This window comes from Lynx canadensis, chromosome A3 (genome assembly GCF_007474595.2).
Source record: "Lynx canadensis isolate LIC74 chromosome A3, mLynCan4.pri.v2, whole genome shotgun sequence".
NCBI lineage: Eukaryota > Metazoa > Chordata > Mammalia > Carnivora > Felidae > Lynx > Lynx canadensis.
In genome coordinates, this window is record NC_044305.1 from 114,087,791 (window position 1) to 114,107,417 (window position 19,627).

Sequence of the window (19,627 nt, forward strand, 5' to 3'; positions counted from 1 at the left end):
TAACCAACTAGCCACCCAGGCGCCCCTCCAAGCAAACTCCTTAATGTCAGCTTAAGGGGTTACTTATTCTAGCTCTTCCTTTCTCAACTATGCAAGCTTTTATTTCATGCAACTGAAAGGTCATTTCCACGTTTGCGCTTTTGTGCATAGCTTCCTTCTGTTTGGAAATACTCTGCCATCTTCTGCTTTTCTGGTTCAGCTTTTAAGACCTAAGTTAATTTATTTTTCTTCCCAGCATTTTTCCTTCATCTGAACTCTTAAATCTCTCATTAGGCACTGTATATATACCTTACCTTGTTTTATTTATCTATTTCCTCAGCTAGGTAAACCTCTTGATGGAAATGGCTGTCATTGATACCTTTTTGTAGGTTGTGTTTTATACATACAAAGAGCTCAATAACTGCTTGCTAGTGAAAAGATGGTAAAAAGCCATATATGCAATGTGAGTAATATTTTTATTGTTATTTATCTTAGTGTGTGTGTTTGTGTGTGTGTGTGTGTGTGTGTCAGACCGAGAGAGAGGCAGAAGGAGAGAGAGAATATCTAAAGATCCACGCTGAGTGTGGAGCGCAGTGTGGGGCTCGATCCCACGACCCTGGCATCACAACCTGAGCTGAAATCAAGAGTCAAACGCTTAAGTGAGCCACCCAGGTGCCTCAATAATGTTTTAAAATAAACATTTCATTTTGTTCATCTTATCTCATTATAAATCTTAAGTTTAAAATCTAAAAATTTATATTCTTGTGGAAGATTTTAGTGTTTAATTTCATGAAGAAATGAAAGGTTGGAGCTCTAAAAGAGAAAAAAAGGTATGTTATGTGTCAGTCTGTATAAATAGCAAGAATATGATCATAGTAATTAATATTTTTAGTTTTTTTTTCTTTTCTCTTCTTTCTTTTTCTGTTTTTAGTAGGCTCCACACCCAACATGAGGCTTGAACTCATGACCCTGAGATCAAGGGTTGCACGCTTCACTGACTAAGCCAGCCAGGTGCCCCAGTATTTTCAGTCTTTAGAAATGGATATTGCCTTTGACACTTGATATATTTAGTTATCTGTACCCCCAAAACAATTTTCCTGAATACTTTATATTGATTTGAAAATATTCTTTATAAATTTGGCTTACATTTCTTTCTAAATTTGGAATGTACATAGAGAAAGCTTTTAAATTCAGCTTGTTTATGTTCTTCATTAGTGTTTTTTTACTTTCAACTCTTTAAAAATTTTAAACTTTCTGTGAGGATTTGCTTCCTCATTTGCCACTTTATCTTTCTACTCTTCAGTGTTTAGTTGAGGAGCACTGATTTCAGGAGAAACATTTATTGAAAGCAATTGAAATTAGCTATATTAAGAGTCTAGATGGAACTTAAGTTTACCTTGTTCACATTTTATGGGCCACGTCAAAAGAAAGCAGTTTGTAGGTGCAGTCCACACAATTTTCTGGGCATTGTGGGCTCTTTTTAAATTATCTCTTTATATTTTTAATGTTGGGGCACATATTTTTTAGTACATTTTAGAAACATGGCTAGTCACCACTGATACTACATCTTTATAATGTATATATTTTCACATTATTTTCAGCCTTAAAATTATTATTATTATTATTATCATTATTATTATTTTCACAAGATTACATGACCATGCAGCTAGCTACTAGCACAGCCCTGTGGTGAGCAGCTAATCAATGTTTTCGTTCTAGGGCTCTGTTCACAAGACTTTTTTTCTCTGAGACAGGTAGTCTGTTATGCTACTGGATTGACATTCTCCACAACCTTTGGAAATTCACATGGATAAAATGGTATTGATTGCGGGCCATGAATGAATGTTTCTCCTATGACAAAAAAACATTTAGTATTAGATACTGCCCACATTTTTAATACATTAAAACCAAGGATTAATACATTAGAGATTTTTTTTCTCTCCTATTATATTTTTTGGGAAATGTTTGAGGAGGATTTAAGTATTTTCAGCAGTTTTAATTTTTGCCATATTTAAATATGTTTAGAGTCTAGACTCCTTTCTCAGCTCACCATTGGTGTACATTTGCTTCCTTCTCTTCCTTTCAGTCTGTCTAGAGACTGTTTCCAGGCAAAGATACTTTGTTTTCTAGTACTCTGCCCCCATGTGGGGGGCAGTGGGGAAGAAAAGAAACTAGAACAGACTACCTTTTTCTAGATGCCCACTAAACAATGCGTTGACTAAGTACTCTCGAGATCTCGGTGGCATCTTCCATGAGTCTAGGTGGCAGGGCATGGGTTTAGGACAAGTGTAGGCTTCCACTTAACCGGGGCCAGTAAGACCCTATTCTATGTATGTTGCCTGCTGACTCCTCTGTCTGTCACACAGATCTAGAGATGAAAATTTTCCCTAAATCCCAGCTTTGTCTAGTTAAAGGAGCTTTATCCCAGGAGAATGCATAATTTAGGTGTCCTTCTACTTGCCAAACTGGTATTAATTTATTTAATATTTAAAAATTCAATATACCACTGAGAACTTTTATGGTTTCACTACCTATTTTATTACACATGACCATTGTTTTATTGTTTGGTGTAGCATTATGAATGCAAATTTGAGTTGATTTAGATTTTGGTACTCTATGTCCGTCCATAGATGTTTTCTAAGTTTATTTCGTTTTGCAGTTTGAAGTGCTATATTCCAAAGATGTTGAAGCCCTGAGAAAACAAACTGTATGCATGTGCATGTTTTAAATTTTTTAAAAAAGATTTTGTTTTTAACTAATCTGTACACCCAACGTGGGGCCTGAACTCATGACCCTGAGATCAAGAGTTGCATGCTCCCCTGATTGAGCCAGCTAGGGACCCCTTTAATTTTTACTTAGGAGTCAGTTTGAGTCCCAAGAAATGTGTGTAACACCTGAAGTATCCTTTACTAAGTCATCTTGTTGGGTATATATAACATGGTTTTTTTAAAACAATCATGTTTCGAATATAAAAACAAAATATGATTCCAACCAATATTATGTTAATTGAAAATAATTTTCATATATTTTCTTATTTAGTTTATTTATTTTGAGAGAGAGTACAAGAGAAGGGCAGAGAGAGAGGGAGAGAGAGACTCCCAAGCAGGCTCCGCACTGTTAGCATGGAGCCTGATGGTGGGCTTGAGCTCCTGAACTGAGATCATGACCTGGGCCAGAATCAAGAGTCAGACGCTCAACTGACTGAGTAACCCAGGTGCCCCTAATTTTCATTTATTTCAACTGTTAACTGCAAATGATGTGATAAACTGACCTAACTTCTTTTTTTCTTCTTCTTTTTTTTTTTTTTTAACCTACCTCTTTCATTGATTATCAGGCAAAAATGTAGTAAGTAAATAAAGTGCCCCTATTTTAGTAATACAGAGTAAGTTAATATGTTTTATGGATGTCCTTGGTGTTAAACCAGGTACAGAAGATTAGAGACAGAGGGAAAGAGAGAAAGTTTCACAGTTTCTGATATAATGATTTTTCATTTTTATCATGCTTATGAACTTCTGTAAACTGGAGATTTGTGTAAATTGTCTGTATTTTCTTTTTACCAGGGTGAAATCCACATAATGTAAAGTTAGCCATTTTAAAGTGTACATTTCTTTTTTCTTTTAATTTATTTTGAAAGAGAGATAAAATGTGAGCAGGGGAGGAGCAGAGAGAGAGGGAGGGAGAATCCCAAGCAGGCTCCACACTGTCAGTGCAGAGCCTGACATGGGGATTGATCTTACAAACCATGAGATTGTGACCTGAGCTGAAATCAAGAGTCGGACTAATCTACTGAGCCACCCAGGCACTCCTAAAGTGTACATTTCATCGGCATTTATTATATTCACAATATTGTGCAGCTACCAGCTGTATTGAGTTTCAAAACATTCTTATAACCCCAGAAGAAATCTATTAAGCAGTTAACCTATTAAGGCTATTAAGTTGCACCCCATTCTTGCCTACCTATAGCTGCTGTCAGTCACCTATCTGCTTTCTGTCTCTGTGGATTTACCTATTTAGGGCATTTCATATAAATGGAATCATACAGTTTGTGACCTTTTGTGTCTGGCTTCTTTTACTTAGTATAATGTTTTCAAGGTTTATCCAAATTGTAGTATATATTGGTACTTCATTCCTTTTTTATGATTGAATAATATTTTTTTGTATGCACATACCACATTTTGTTAATCCAGTTATTGGTGGGTAGGCTTTTGAATTGTTTTCATCTTTTGGTGTTTGTCACTAGTGCTGTTATGGAGATTTGTGTACAAATATTTGTTGGAATATCTGTTTTTATTTCTTTTGGATGTTGTTGGAATTGCTGGATCATATGCTAATTCTATAGGAATTACTTAGGAACTGCCAAACTATTTGCCACACTGGCTGTACCATGTAATAGTCCCACCAGCAACATACGAACATTCTAATTTCTCTACATCCTGTCAATCACTTGTTATTTTCTTTAGAAAAATTTTTTTAATGTTTATTTTTGAGAGAGAGAGAGAGAGAGAGAGAGAGAGCGAGCATGAGCACACAAACAGGGGAGGGGCAGAGAGAGAGGGAGACACAAGATCTGAGGCAGGCTCCATGCTCCGAACTGTCAGCACAGAGTTGGATATGGGGCTCTAACTGATGAATTACGAGATCATGACCTGAGCCAAGGTCAGAGGCTTAACCGACTGAACCACCCAGGTGCCCCTTTTTCTTTTTTTAAAGTAAGCTCTGTGCCCAACATGAGGCTTAAATTTATGATCCTGAGATTAAGGGTTGCATATTCTATTGACGAAACCAGGCCCCAGGTGCCTTTTCCTTCTCCTTTTCCTTTTTGTTTTCCTTTTCCTTTCCTTTCCTTCTTTCATAGCCAGCCTAACTAGTGTGAAATGGTATGCCAGTGTAGATTGATTAGCATTTTATAATCACTAATGATATTGAACATCTTTTCATGTGTGTATTGGCCATGTGTATACCTTATTTGGAGGAATGTTTATTCAGGTCTTTTGCACATTTTTAAACTGGGTTGCTTGTCCTTTTGTTGTTGAGTTGTAAGAGTTCTGTATATATTCTAGGTATTAATTCTCTATCAGATATATGAGTTGCAAGTATTTTCTCCTTTATGGTTGTCTTTTCAACTTCTTGACAATATCGTTTCATGTGTAGAACTTTTTTATTTTGATGAAGTCCACTTTTACCTATTTTTTCTTTTGTTTGCTCATACTTTTTAAAGTCATTTTGTTTATTTTTCATCTCATTTCATTTCATTCCATTTGAGAGAGAGAGGAAGAATGCATGCATGTGTCGGGGAGAGGGATTGAGGGAGAGAGAGAATCTTAAACAAGCTCCACATTCAGCATGGACCCTGTGCAGGGCTCAATCCCACAATCGAGATTGGGGATTGTGACTTGAGCCAAAATCAAGAGTTGGACACTTAACCAACTCAGCCACCCAGTCACCCCTGTTTGCTTGTACTTTTGATAGTATGTCTAATAAGAAACACTTAGCTGGGGCGCCTGGGTGGCTCAGTCAATCAAGTGTCCAACTTCGGCTCAGGTCATGAACTCACGGTTCATGGGTTCGAGCCCCATGTTGGGTGGACTCTGTGCTGATAGCTCAGATCCTGGAGCCTGCTTTGGATTCTGTGTTTCCCTCTATCTCTGGCTCATGATGTGTCTCTCTCTGTCTCTCAAAAATAAAAATAAACGTTAAAAAAAAACCACCCAAATTGTTAGCAAATGCAAGGTCGTGATGATTTGCCCCTGTTTTTATTCTGAGAGTGTTATAGTTTTAGCTGTTACATTTAGGTTATTGGTTCATTTTGAGATAAATTTTGTATATAGGGTGAGGGTAGGGTTCCAGCTTTATTCTTTTTTTTTCTTTTCTAAAAATTAATTTATTCTTTTACATTCAAGTGTAATAACATGCAGCACTATATTTAATTTCAGGTGTGCAATATAATGATTGCACAGTTCTGTACATTACCCACTGATCATCACAGTAAGTGTGCTCTTGATCCCCTTTACCTCTTTCACCCATATCCCCTCTGGTAACTGCCAGTTTGTTCTCTATATTTAAAAGGGGTTTTTGTTGTTGTTGTTGTTGTTTGTTTGTTTTTTCTTTTTTTGGTGTGTGTGTATCTCTTGTTCATTTGTTTTGTTTCTTAAATTCCACTTATGAGTGAAATCATATGGTATTGTCTTTCTATGACTGACTTATTTCACTTAGCATTATACCCTCTAGATCCATCCATGTTTTAGCAAAAGGCAAGATTTCATTCTTTTTTACGGATGGGTAATATTCTATTTTATGTATGCCACATCTTTTTTATACTTTATTTTTTTTGTTTTTAAAATTTTATTTTTAAAAATTTACACCCAAATTAGTTAGCAGATAGTGAAACAATGAATTCAGGAGTGGATTCCTTAGTGCCCCGTACCCATTTAGCCCATCCCCCCCCCCCCACAACCCCTCCCGTAACCTTCAGTTTGTTCTCCATATTTATGAGTCTTTTCTGTTTTGTCCCCCTCCCTGTTTTTATATTATTTTTGTTTCCCTTCCCTTATGTTCATCTGTTTTGTCTCTTACAAAGTCCTCGTAGGAGTGAAGTCATGTGATTTTTGTGTTTCTCTGACTGACTAATTTCATTTAGCATAATACCCTCCAGTTCCATCCAGGTAGTTGCAAATGGCAAGATTTCCTTCTTTTTGATTGCCGAGTAATACTCCATTGTGTATATATACCACATCTTCTTTATCCATTCATCCATCGATGGACATTGGGCTCTTTCCATACTTTGGCTGTTGTTGATAGTGCTGCTATAAACATTGGGGTGCATGTGTCCCTTCGAAACAGCACACCTGTATCCCTTGGGTAAATCCCTAGTAGTGCAATTGCTGGGTCGTAGGGTGGTTCTGTTTTTAGTTTTTTGAGGAACCTCCATACTGTTTTCCAGAGTGGCTGCACCAGCTTGCATTCCCATATTCTTTTGCATGTGGATGTCCAGTTGTCTCAGCACCGTTTGTTGAAGAGTTTCTTCTTTTGCCATTGAATTGGCTATACATGTTTGGGTTTATTGCTGGATTTTCTTTTCTATTCTATAGATGTTTGGACATATTTCTGGACTTTGAGTTCTATTCCATTGGTCTGTCCTTATGCCAGTACCACGCTATCTTGATCACTTTAGTTTTGTAGTAAGGTTTGAAATTGGGAATTGTGAGTCTTCTACCTTTGTTCTTTTTCAAGATTATTTTGGCTATTCAGGGCCCTTGGAAATTCCAAATGAATTTGAGGATCAGCTTTTCCATTTCTGCAAAAAAGAGAGTTGAGATTTTAATAGAGATTTCATTGGATCCTTTGATCACTTTGGGGAGTATTGCCGTTTTAACAGTATTAAGTCTTTCAACTCATAAACACGGGATTTTTTTTTCATTTATTAGATCTTTATTTCAGTAATATTTATAGTTTTTTGTGTATATGTCTTTCATACACTTGGTTAAATTTATAGCTAAGTATTCTTTTTGATTCTATCATACATAGACTTGTTTTCTTAGTTTCTTTTTTGGGTTGGTCCTCACTAATGCATAGAAATACAGTTGAGTTTTGTTTGATCTTCTTACAACACAGCTAAATTCCTTTATTAGCTCTAATAGTTTTAATGTGGGTTTTTTAGAATTTTTTTTTTCTTTAGAACTTTTTAATGTAAGTCATCTCTGAATAGGGAGAGTTTGTATCTTCCTTTCCAATTTGGATGCCTTTTATTTCTTTTTCGTGCCTAATTACTTTGGGTAGAACTTCCACTACAATATTGGATAGAAGTGGCAAAAGTGGGCATTCCTGTCTTATTCTTAATTTTAGGGGGAAAGCTTTCACTTTTTGCTGTTGAGTATGGTATTAGCTGTGGGTTTTCTCACAAATGTCCCTTTCTTAGTTTAAGGAAGGTTCCTTTTATTCCAAGTCTGTATTTTTCACAAAAGGGTGTTGGATTTCGTGAAATGCTTTCTCTGTGTCAATTGAAATGATCATGTGCTGTGTTTCCTTTCGTTTAATAATGTGGTCTATTGCATTGTTTAGTTACATATATTGAACTGCCCTTGCACTCCTGAGATAAATTCTACTGGTTGAGTATAATCCTTTTACTGTGTTGCTGGATTTCATTTGCTGGTATTTCACGGAGGGTTTCTCCATCTGTATTCATAAAGAATATTGGTTTGTAGTTTTCTTGTGATGTCTTTGTCTGGCTTTGTTATCAGAGTGGTGCAGTAGAGTGAGTTAGGAAGTGGTCCCTGCTCTTCTGTTTTTTGGAGGACTTTGAGAAGGATTGCATTAATTCTATTCTATATGTTTGGTAGGATTCAGCAGTAAAGCCTTCTGGTCCTGGACTTTTCTTTGTTGGGAGGTTGCTGACTCAGTCTCTTTACTTGTTATACATATGTTGAAATTTTCTATTCTTTAGTCAGTTTGGATAGTTTGTGTGTTTCTAGGAATTTATCCATTTCATCTAGGTTGTCTCATTTGTTGGTGTGCAGTTGTTCATAGTGTTTCCTTATAACCTTTTTTATTTCTGTAAGGTCATTAGTGTTGTCTTCTTTAAATTAGTTTTTAAATAAAGCTTTCATTTTTGTCTTGTTAGATTATTTCGTGATTTGGTATGTTTCTCTAACGCAGTTCAGTTTGTTTCACACACATTAAAAGATGGAGGAATAGGAAACAGATGACAAATATCACCTCCAAAAGTAGCTGTGTACTGGCATTACTGTACATCAGTTCAAGGAGAGTTAGAGTTAGGTTCATTATACTCCCAGACCACATCCCAGGTATACCAGTTAGAGAAACATTTGAGTGAAAGATTATTAACAAGAAAATGTACCACACACCAATCCTAGTTTTGTATGGTGCTATTACTAGTTTGTGTTTTTCTGAATCTGGTGGTAAGACTTTTTTGATTCAATTTTATATTATTGAATCTTCCTCATGCTTGGTTTTAGTGGCATTTCAAAACAGAAAGTTTATTCTTTTAAACATTTTTCTGCATAAATATGCCTGTCTTATGTTTATACCCAAGAAAGAAGGGTCTACAATCTTTATAATTTAACAGAATATCTCATAATTTGCAGGCTGTTATTAGCATCCATGTGAATGTATCGATGTGTAAGTTAATCTGAAAATGTAAAAAAGGCAAAATTTTTAGGTGGGTTTTGGAGAGAGGTAAACTTTTCCTGGCTAGTTAGTGGGTGACTGTATGAAATAACTTTCAACCTGAAACATTGCTTCAGATTGGACAAGGTATTAATGGTGGCAATAAACGGTGTTTTGCTCATGTAGCTACAGTATTTTTTTACTCAATCTCTATGGAATTATAGTGCATCCTGAGTGTGAATGAGAACTATGTATGCTGTTTCGTCAAGAAAGATGTCAACAGGGGCGCTTGGGTGGCTCAGTGGGTTCAGCGTCCAACTTCAGCTCAGGTCATGATCTCACGGTCCGTGAGTTCTAGCCCTGTGTCGGGCTCTGTGCTGACAGCTCAGAGCCTGGAGCCTGCTTCAGATTCTAGGTCTCCTCTCTCTGCCCCTCCCCCGCTCATGCTCTGTCTCTCTCTGTCTCAAAAATAAAATAAAATAAAAGAAAGATGTCAACAGACAGTGACCCTAAGACTCATTAGGAAGCCAGGAGGTGACAGTGCCTAGCATTGAATGGGTATTTATTAAAATGTTTAAGTGGATGAATCAACGAAACAAATGTAACTATAAAACTGCTTGAGTAGTTGTCTGAAATAGGACAGAGGCTGAGATCAATTAAACCAACATTAGCTCTTTTAAACTAGCCACATTTTGAAGTGTAGTGAGTAAAAGTGTTGTGAGTGCCCAGGAACAGAATTGTTCCTCTGTTTGGAGAGATGGCTATTGAAAATTATGAAAAAGAAAAGCTTGTGTTATTCTTATTACAGAAGTAGTTCAGATACCTTAAAGAAAATTTAGAAAATATAAGTAAATGTAAAATTGAAATAAATCATCTCTTATCCTAAAATAACTTCATTTCACATATATATATGGCTTTGTAACCTGATATATTCACTTAACTGGAAGTTCACCATATGTAACTTTCTGTTAAAATATTGGAGATTAGGAATCCTGCCAGAAAGTTTCCTGTGTGATTAATACAGTCTTAAATGACTAACTGGATGTAGTAACTAGCCTTTTCTGTATAATAATATTGAATTGTTTATAACACTTGCCTAAAATAAACATTATTATTCTTATTTTTTAAAATGTATTTATTTTAAGAGAGAGAGAAAGGGGCAAAGAGAGAGAGAGAGAGAGAGAGAGAGAGAGAGAGAGAGAGAGAGAATCCCAAGTAGTTTCTCTACTGCTGATGCAGAACCTGACACAGGGTTTGAATTGATGAACCATGAAGATCATGACCTGAGCCAGAATCAAGAGTCAGAGGCTTAATTGTCTGAGCCACCCAAGTGACCCTAAAATAAACATTATTAATGAATATTAATAAAAACATAGTATGTACATATGATCAAATCAAAATGTTTGGTATTTTAGATTTTTTAGTAGTTTAATCAACTATGTATCTCCACCCTTTTAAAGTTTTGTTTTATAGGGGTGCCTGGGTGGCTCAGTTGGTTAAGTGTCTGACTCTTGATTTCAGTTCAGGTCATGATCTCAAGGTTTATGAGTTTGAGCCCCACATCGGGCTCCATGCTGACAGCTCAGAGCCTGGAGCCTGCTTCGGATTCTGTGTCTGCCTAGCTGTCTGCCCCTCCCCTGTTTATGCTCTGTCTCTCTCTCTCTCAAAAATAAATAAACGTTAAAAATTTTTTAAAAATTTTCTTTCATAAATAATACGCTGTAACCTGAAACAGTACTGTAGTGTTTTCTAGCTTTTGAGAATAGGTTAAAAACAAAGAATGGAAATGTCCTCGTTAGAGAGAAGATGTATTTATATCTAAAATTCTATCTATAATGGACAACATTGACAATAAAATTAAGATAAAAACAAAAAACACAAATAGATGTTGATTGTGAAATAAAACAGTTTATATGTCAGGAATTTGGGGGAGAGTATGGAGTTGAAATTCAGGGATATGAAGTGTGGAAGGTAGTTTCGTTATCAAGGAGATAAAAAGTAAGAGAAGGAGGCCTCCTTTGTAATTAATCTGAGGCACTTCTTCGAAGATTTATCACTGTACAATTTGGTCACTGACAGAACACTCTGCAGTTGAATCACTGACAGAACAAATAACTAGGTTTGCTACCAGGAGAAGGAAATCTGCTAATACTATTAGGAGTTGTAGGCAGTGCAAAATTCAGAGACTTCCAGGTTAGAAGATGAACATGAAAGCTCCTGAGCAGAGTTGTTAATCCCAGGGTAGAAGCTCTTTGTAGTCCGCCCCACTTAGGTGTAGGCAGCCCTGGGTCCCTTGGTGTTAACTGAAGCCAGAAGGATCTCAGGTCTGCGGATGCATCCTGTTGCCAAGAGAGGCAGAACCAGGTACTAGGATCACTTTGCAAGATGAGATATTTGGAATTATTTAAATGATGTGAGATGGTTTCATGGGCTGGGGGAAGCTATTTAAGGTTTATAGGAAGAAAATAAAATAATCTTTAGTGAAGTTCTGTTATGTGGCTTGATACTTTCATATATATTCTGATTCAGTCTTTTTGGGTTAGGCTTTGGGGGAGTCTGATTTTTTTTTATTAAGCACACCAGCTGATTTCTTGAATGTGGTTCTTGAACCACAGATTGAGTTACATAGGCAGGACTCCTGACTCTTGGTTGGGACTTGTAAATTTTGATTCCTGTTGTCTGAGCTTCCTGGTCATTCCCTCATTCTTCTGAGGCCTCAGATGGCTCTCCAAGATAATATATGAGAACAGAGGTCAGAACAGTAATGTCATTGTAACTATTTTCAGAACTCTTCAATTACATAAATGTCACCTCAAAATTTAAAAATTTTCCATTGGACACTTAACATTAAAAATTTATAAAATTTTATTAAAAGATTATATTTCTATTAAAAATAGTTACTATTAATTGATGACCAACTGATTGAGACCTATTAACTTCTTTTACATAGCAATTTTCATTTAATGAAGTTATATCAGTAACTACAAAACAATTTAGTATTCATTATTGTTTCCATGTTCCTTTATAGAATGAAGTCCTCTATTATTCTATATTTATACAAAGCTTTTTTTCCATCATAAAAATGCTTCATTATATAGAAAACTTTAGACTATATAGAGGTGACCAAAGTAAGTATCTAAAATTTGACACCCCAAAATAACCATTGACAGAAATGATTTATACCATTGTACAAATGTTGCAGCATCTATTAGGTTGTTTTTGCCTAAATATGTTATTCTTTCCCAAGGTATTTAACTTAAAAAAATTGAGAAAAGAAATTTTTTTTTTTTACTTAAAGTTTATTCATTTATTTTGAGAGAGTGAGCACATGTACACACAAGTGGGGGAGGGGTAGAGAGAGAGAGGCGAGGAGAGAGAGAGAATCCCAAGTAGGCTCTACACTGCCAGCGTGGAACTCAACATGGGGCTCAACGTGGGGCTCGAACCCACAAACTATGAGATCATGACCTGAGCCAAAGTCAGATGCTTAACTGACTGAGCCACCCAGGCACCCTGAGGAAAGAAATTTTTAATAAATTTTAACTAAAATATGTGTGAGATCCTTGAAATCCGTAAAGAACTGGCATCAAGTGATTTAGCTTTCTCTGGGACGTGAATATCAGGGCTAGTTTTAATGGCAAACACTCATTAAACAATTTCTTTTTATAGTTTTACGCCTTTATTTGACAATCAGCAGTTAGTTCTCATCCACATTAACAGTCTGTAGATTTTTGAAAGTGGTGACAGGTACATAGGTAACCAGTGTATAGAGCCTGTTTGGTGTATCTTCATCCTCGTTATGTTTTCTGGACAACTGCACACGGATATGGTATGGAATATTCCTTATTCCTTTGGCCCAAACAGCTTTGTTGAGCCTGGTGTCAACACGCACATCTGGGGTTCCCATCTCCTTCACAGCAAATTTCCGGATCTCTTTGAGTGCCTGAGGAGAATGCTTCTTGAAACCCACTCCATGGATGCGCTTGTGAATGTTGATGGTGTATTCTCTGGTCGCTACCTCGTTGATGGAGAATGACTCTTCTTCTCTCCACCCTTCTTTGCGGGAGCCATTCTGCTGGGCCTGGGTTGGAAAGGAAGCTCATTAAACTATTTCTTTTCTTTTTTTTTTTTTTTTAATTTTTAATGTTTATTTCTGAGACAGACAGAGGCAGAGCATGAGCGGGGGAGGGCAGAGAGAGAGGGAGGCACAGAATCCGAAACAGGCTCCAGGCTCTGAGTTGTCAGCACAGAGCCTGATGCGGGGCTAGAACTCACGGACCGTGAGATCATGACCTGAGCTGAAGTCAGTCGCTCAACTGACTGAGCCACCCAGGCACCCCTCATTAAACTATTTCTTAATGGCAAAAGTAATAAGTACCACCTGTTAGCCAAAAGAAGTGTGTCTATTTGGAACTCTAAAAATCACCAAATAACTGGTAGTAGTAACTAACACTAGCTGGTGAGTGGTAAGTTTGTAAAATTCTTTTCATCTTAAAATAAGTCACCATTTAAGCATGGGGAATATGTAGAGTGTCTTCTGTATAAAACTGGGATACACTGTATACAGTATATTCTGGGGATAAAGTGATGGTTACTGGGGATAAAGGGATGGTTTTAGGAAGGAGGAGCAAATTGCATGTAGACTTATGAGGATTTAAAAAATTTTTCTCACTTTCAAAAAGAGATTAGGCCAGTCGAGTTTGTGTTTGTTTAGTACTTTAGGAAACAGTTGGCTTTTTAAGGAAATACATGTTTTTGTATGTGTTATTCCACTTAATGCTAAGCCACCCTGTGTAAGGTACTTAGTGTTTTATACTTATTTTTATAGATGAAAAAACTGAAACTCAAAGTTTTTTATTTTTTTTTTATTTTTTATATATATGAAATTTATTGACAAATTGGTTTCCATACAACACCCAGTGCTCATCCCAAAAGGTGCCCTCCTCAATACCCATCACCCACCCTCCCCTCCCTCCCACCCCCCATCAACCCTCAGTTTGTTCTCAGTTTTTAAGAGTCTCTTATGCTTTGGCTCTCTCCCACTCTAACCTCTTTTTTTTTTTTTTTTTTCCTTCCCCTCCCCCATGGGTTCCTGTTTAGTTTCTCAGGATCCACATAAGAGTGAAACCATGTGGTATCTGTCTTTCTCTGTATGGCTTATTTCACTTAGCATTACACTCTCCAGTTCCATCCACGTTGCTACAAAAGGCCATATTTCATTTTTTCTCATTGCCACATAGTACTCCATTGTGTATATATACCACAATTTCTTTATCCATTCATCAGTTGATGGACATTTAGGCTCTTTCCATAATTTGGCTATTGTTGAGAGTGCTGCTATGAACATTGGGGTACAAGTGCCCCTATGCATCAGTACTCCTGTATCCCTTGGATAAATTCCTAGCAGTGCTATTGCTGGGTCATAGGGTAGGTCTATTTTTAATTTTCTGAGGAACCTCCACACTGCTTTCCAGAGCGACTGCACCAATTTGCATTCCCACCAACAGTGCAAGAGGGTTCCCGTTTCTCCACATCCTCTCCAGCATCTATAGTCTCCTGATTTGTTCATTTTGGCCACTCTGACTGGCGTGAGGTGATACCTGAGTGTGGTTTTGATTTGTATTTCCCTGATAAGGAGCGACGCTGAACATCTTTTCATGTGCCTGTTGGCCATCCGGATGTCTTCTTTAGAGAAGTGTCTATTCATGTTTTCTGCCCATTTCTTCACTGGGTTATTTGTTTTTCGGGTGTGGAGTTTGGTGAGCTCTTTATAGATTTTAGATACTAGCCCTTTGTCCGATATGTCATTTGCAAATATCTTTTCCCATTCCGTTGGTTGCCTTTTAGTTTTGTTGGTTGTTTCCTTTGCTGTGCAGAAGCTTTTTATCTTCATAAGGTCCCAGTAATTCACTTTTGCTTTTAATTCCCTTGCCTTTGGGGATGTGTCGAGTAAGAGATTGCTACGGCTGAGGTCAGAGAGGTCTTTTCCTGCTTTCTCCTCTAAGGTTTTGATGGTTTCCTGTCTCACATTTAGGTCCTTTATCCATTTTGAGTTTATTTTTGTAAATGGTGTGAGAAAGTGGTCTAGTTTCAACCTTCTGCATGTTGCTGTCCAGTTCTCCCAGCACCATTTGTTAAAGAGGCTGTCTTTTTTCCATTGGATGTTCTTTCCTGCTTTGTCAAAGATGAGTTGGCCGTACGTTTGTGGGTCTAGTTCTGGGGTTTCTATTCTATTCCATTGGTCTGTGTGTCTGTTTTTGTGCCATGAAACTCAAAGTTTTTTATCCAGGTCACAAACTCAGATATTTTTGGCTTTGTTTCCATTTCTTTCGCTCACGTTTACCATTCTCTGATTTCCAAAGTTCTTCTTCTTTTTTAAAAAATATTTATTTATTTTTGAGAGGCAGAGACACAGAGCTTGAGCAGGGGAGGGGCAGAGAGAGAGGGAGACACAGAATCCAAAGCAGGCTCCAGGCTCCGAGCTGTCAGCACAGAGCCTGACGCTGGGCCCGAACTCATGAACTGTGAGATCATGACCTGAGCTGAGGTCAGACGCTTAACTGACTGAGCCACCCAGGCACCCCTCCAAAGTTCTTTTTAACTCAAATTCTGTGGTTTTACACAACTGGGGAGGATAGTGTAATGAATTCCCATTTACCTGTCCCAGTACTACAAAATTATTAGCCCATTGCCAGTTTGTTTCACCTGTATCCCCTTGCATCTGCCCTCCCATATTATTTTTACCTCCATATTATTATGATTTTAAAGTTTATTTATTTTAAGAGAAGGGGGAGGGACCAAGAGGGAGAGAGAATCGCAAGCAGGCTCTGTGCTGTCAGTGTGGAGCCTGATGTGGGCTCAACCCCACAAACTAATGACATCATGACCTGAGCCAAAATCAAGAGTTGGACACTTGACTGACTGAGCCACCCAGGGGCCCAGTCACAATTTTTTTTTAAACTGTTTTTAAGTTGCAATTCAAATAAGGCTCATATGTTGCAAGTGGTTAATATGTCTCATAAGTACTTAAAAAATATTACTATTAAAAAAATATTTCTTTAGAGCAGTTTTAGGATCACAGCAAAATTGAATAGAAGAGGTAGAGATTTACCATATTTGATGTCTGTTTGTTCAGCCACCATTTGTTGAAAAGACTCTTCTTAATTTTATTGACTCCTTTCTTTTGTCAAAGATCAGATGACTATATTTCCGGGTGTCTATTTTTGGGCTCTCTATTCTGATCCATTGCTGTATTTGTTTTTTAGCCAATATCATTTTGTCTTGACTACTGTAGCTTTATAGTAAGTCTTAATGTTGGGTAGCAGCAGTTGTCCTCCAACTTTGTTCTCCTTCAATATTATGTTGGCTTTTCTTGGTCTTTTGCCTCTCCATGAAATAAATATTCAGAATGAGTTTGTTGATACCCACAAAGTAACTTGCTGGGCTTTTGATTGGGATGCATTGAATCTGTAGATTAAATTGGGAAGAACTGACATCTTGGTAATGTTGAGTCTTCCTATCCATGAACATGGAATATGTTTCCATTCATTTATTTAGTTCTATGGTTTCATTTATCAGAATTTGTAGTTTATTTCATGTAGGTTTTATACAATTTTGTTAGTTTCATACCCAAGTATTTCATCTTTTTTTTTTTTTTTTTTGGTATTAATATAAATGTTACTGTGTTTTCATTTCAAATTCCACTTCTTCATTGCTGGTATATAGAAAAGCAGTTGACTTTTGTATTTTAACCTGTGTTCTGCAACCTTGCTATACTTGCTCATTTATTTCAGGAGTTGTTACTGATTCTTGTGGATTTTTTTACATAGATGATCATGTCATTTGCTTAGATGGACAGTTTTTATTCTTTTTTTCCCCCCGATCTGTATACCTTTTCTTTTCTTGTCTTTTCCAGTTTAATGTTAAAGAGCTGGGGTACCTGGGTGGCTCAATTGGTTGAGCGTTGAACTTTGGCTTAGGTCATGCATGATCTTATAGTTCATGACTTCGAGTCCCACGTTAAATTCTGTGCTGATAGTGTGGAGTCTGCTTCCAATTTTCTGTCTCCTTCCCTCTCTGCCCCTCCCATGCTTGGACTCTCTCTCTCAAAAATAAATAAATGTTAAAAAAAAAAAAGAAAAGCTGTGATGAGGAGACCTTTTTGCCTCCTTCCTGATATTATGTCTTTTTAAATCTACACATTCCCTTTCCATCTCACTCTGTTTTTTCTTTTTTTTTTTTCCTTGCAATTTTGTTTTGTTGTTGAAGAAACTGGGTCTTTTCTTTTTTAGAGATTCTTGCAGCCTGGATCTTTGTAACTCCATCTCTGGGATGGTGTTCAACATGTTCTTCTGTCACATTTATTTTATAAAAATTGTTAATTAGATCTAGAGCAGCATTGTCTAGTATAAATAAAAAGAAAGCCATAAATTTGAGCCACATATTGGTAATTTGAATTCTTTCTGGTATCCACTTTAAAAACATAAAACAGGAGAAATTGGTCATTTATTTATTTGTTTGTTTATTTTAATGTTTTTATTTATTTTTGAGACAGAGAGAGACAGTGTGAGCGGGGAGGGGCAGAGAGAGAGGGAGACACAGAATCCAAAGTAGGTGCCAGGTTTTCAGCTGTCAGCACAGAGCCCGACGCGAGGCTCGAACTCACAGATTATGAGATCATGACCCAAGCTGAAGTCAGACGCTTAACTGACTGAGCCAGCCAGGCGCCCCGAGAAATTGGTTTTAATATATTTTATTCCACTTACTATATCCAAAATATTATTTCAACATGAAGCCAGCATAACTATTGATGTATTTTACATTTTTTGTACTAAATCTTAGAAATCTGGTGTATATTTTACACCTATCACATCTCAATTAGAATTTGCTACAATTGCAAGTGCCTAGTAGCCACATGGGGCTAGTGACTCCTGTAGTGAACAACGCAGATTTAGGGACTAGATCAGATTTAGGGTTTTTGTTTTTGTTTTTGTCAGACAGTAGGGAATTGCCTGATTGTCTCTCTTTGGTGATACCGGTAGCCATTCGTGATCACTGTTTAGATCTAATAATTTATTAGGACTTGTGAAGTGGTGACAGTTTTTAATCACTCTACCCTCATTTATTATCTATAATATTTCTCTAAGAGGATATTTCCTGTCCTCAATTAATCTAGTTACTTGAAGGAACGGTTCATTTAGAAAAAGTGGGATAAGTAATGCTTGATCCTTTTCCTTTATTTACCAGTTATCAAAATAATGAATTGGTTCCTTAGCATTAGGATAAAAGGTACCTTTGGATACAGGTGACGAGCAAAAAAAAATTTTTCAAGTGTCATTGTGAACTCATAGACTTAAAAGATACTCAATTTGTCCCATCTTTAGTCAGTTGGAGTCTCTTTAAGCTGACTCTTGAGTCCTCTAGACATGGCCCTAATAGTCTGTGATAACTTTCTTGCATTGTGGTGTATTAGTCTGTATTATCTAGAAAAACATAACCAAAAGGATATATGCATATATGCATATATATAGAAAGAGATTTATTATAATAAATTCGCTTATGAACTTTAGAGGCTCACAAGTTTCAAGATCTGTGTTTAGCATCTGGAGGCCCAGGAGAGCTAGTGGTGTATGTAGTTCCGGTCCAGCTCAAGACTCAGGAAGAGCCAGTGTTGTTTTGGTTTTAGTCTGAAGGAAGGAAGAAAACCAGTGTACCAGCCTGAAGTCTGTCAGGCAGGACGAATTCCATCTTACTTGTGAGGGTGTCAGCTTTTTTGTTCATTCTGGCCTTCAGATGATTGGATAGGGCTCCCCACATCAGGGAGGGCAATTTGCTTTACTTAGTCTACAATTTCAAATGTTAATCTCATTCAGAAACATCCTGACAGACAAACCCAGAATAGTGTTTGAACAAATGTCTGGGCATCCTGGCAGTCAAGGAGTCATATAAAATTAACCATCATATCTGGGATAAGATGTTCCAGGCTCATTTTACATTTCCTGCCCCAGATGTAGAATCTGCCATTTTTCCAAAGAACCTCAGTCTTTACTGTCTTAAAGTCAAAGTGTCAAAGTCTTATAAATAATGCTGGCAATTAATAAATGAACTCTGGTGATTCTTTTGATGATGAAAACACATTAAGATTCATAAATTTAAAAGCTTTATGTTAAAAGGCTTTGTTGTAGGATTTTTATCAAGGTGTAATTTTTTTGGGCACCTGGGTGGCTCAATCTGTTGGGTGTCTGACTTGATTTCATCTCATGTCATGATCCCAGGGTTGTGGGATCAAGCCCTGTGTCTGGCTCCACGCTGAGCTTGGAACCTGCTTGGGATTTTCTGTCCCTCTCCCTCTGTCCCTCTTCCCTGCTCATGCTCATTCTCTCTCACAAAATAAATAAATAAACATTAAAAAAAAGTTGTAATTTCTGTAGCATCATTAAATTGTCTTATATATTTCTTTTTGTGTATTTCTTTTCTTACTTTTGGGAAAGAGGTCTTGGTATCTGCTCTGTCTCTCCTATGTTGA

The 19,627-nt window shown here is 37.0% G+C and overlaps 1 protein-coding gene and 1 pseudogene across 1 annotated transcript in view; one reads left to right on the plus strand and one right to left on the minus strand.

Annotated features, from left to right (window-relative positions):
• MEMO1 (mediator of cell motility 1) overlaps window positions 1-19,627 on the plus strand; it is a 132,015-nt gene that overhangs the window by 24,162 nt on the left and 88,226 nt on the right.
• LOC115510957 lies at window positions 12,770-13,173 on the minus strand (annotated as a pseudogene).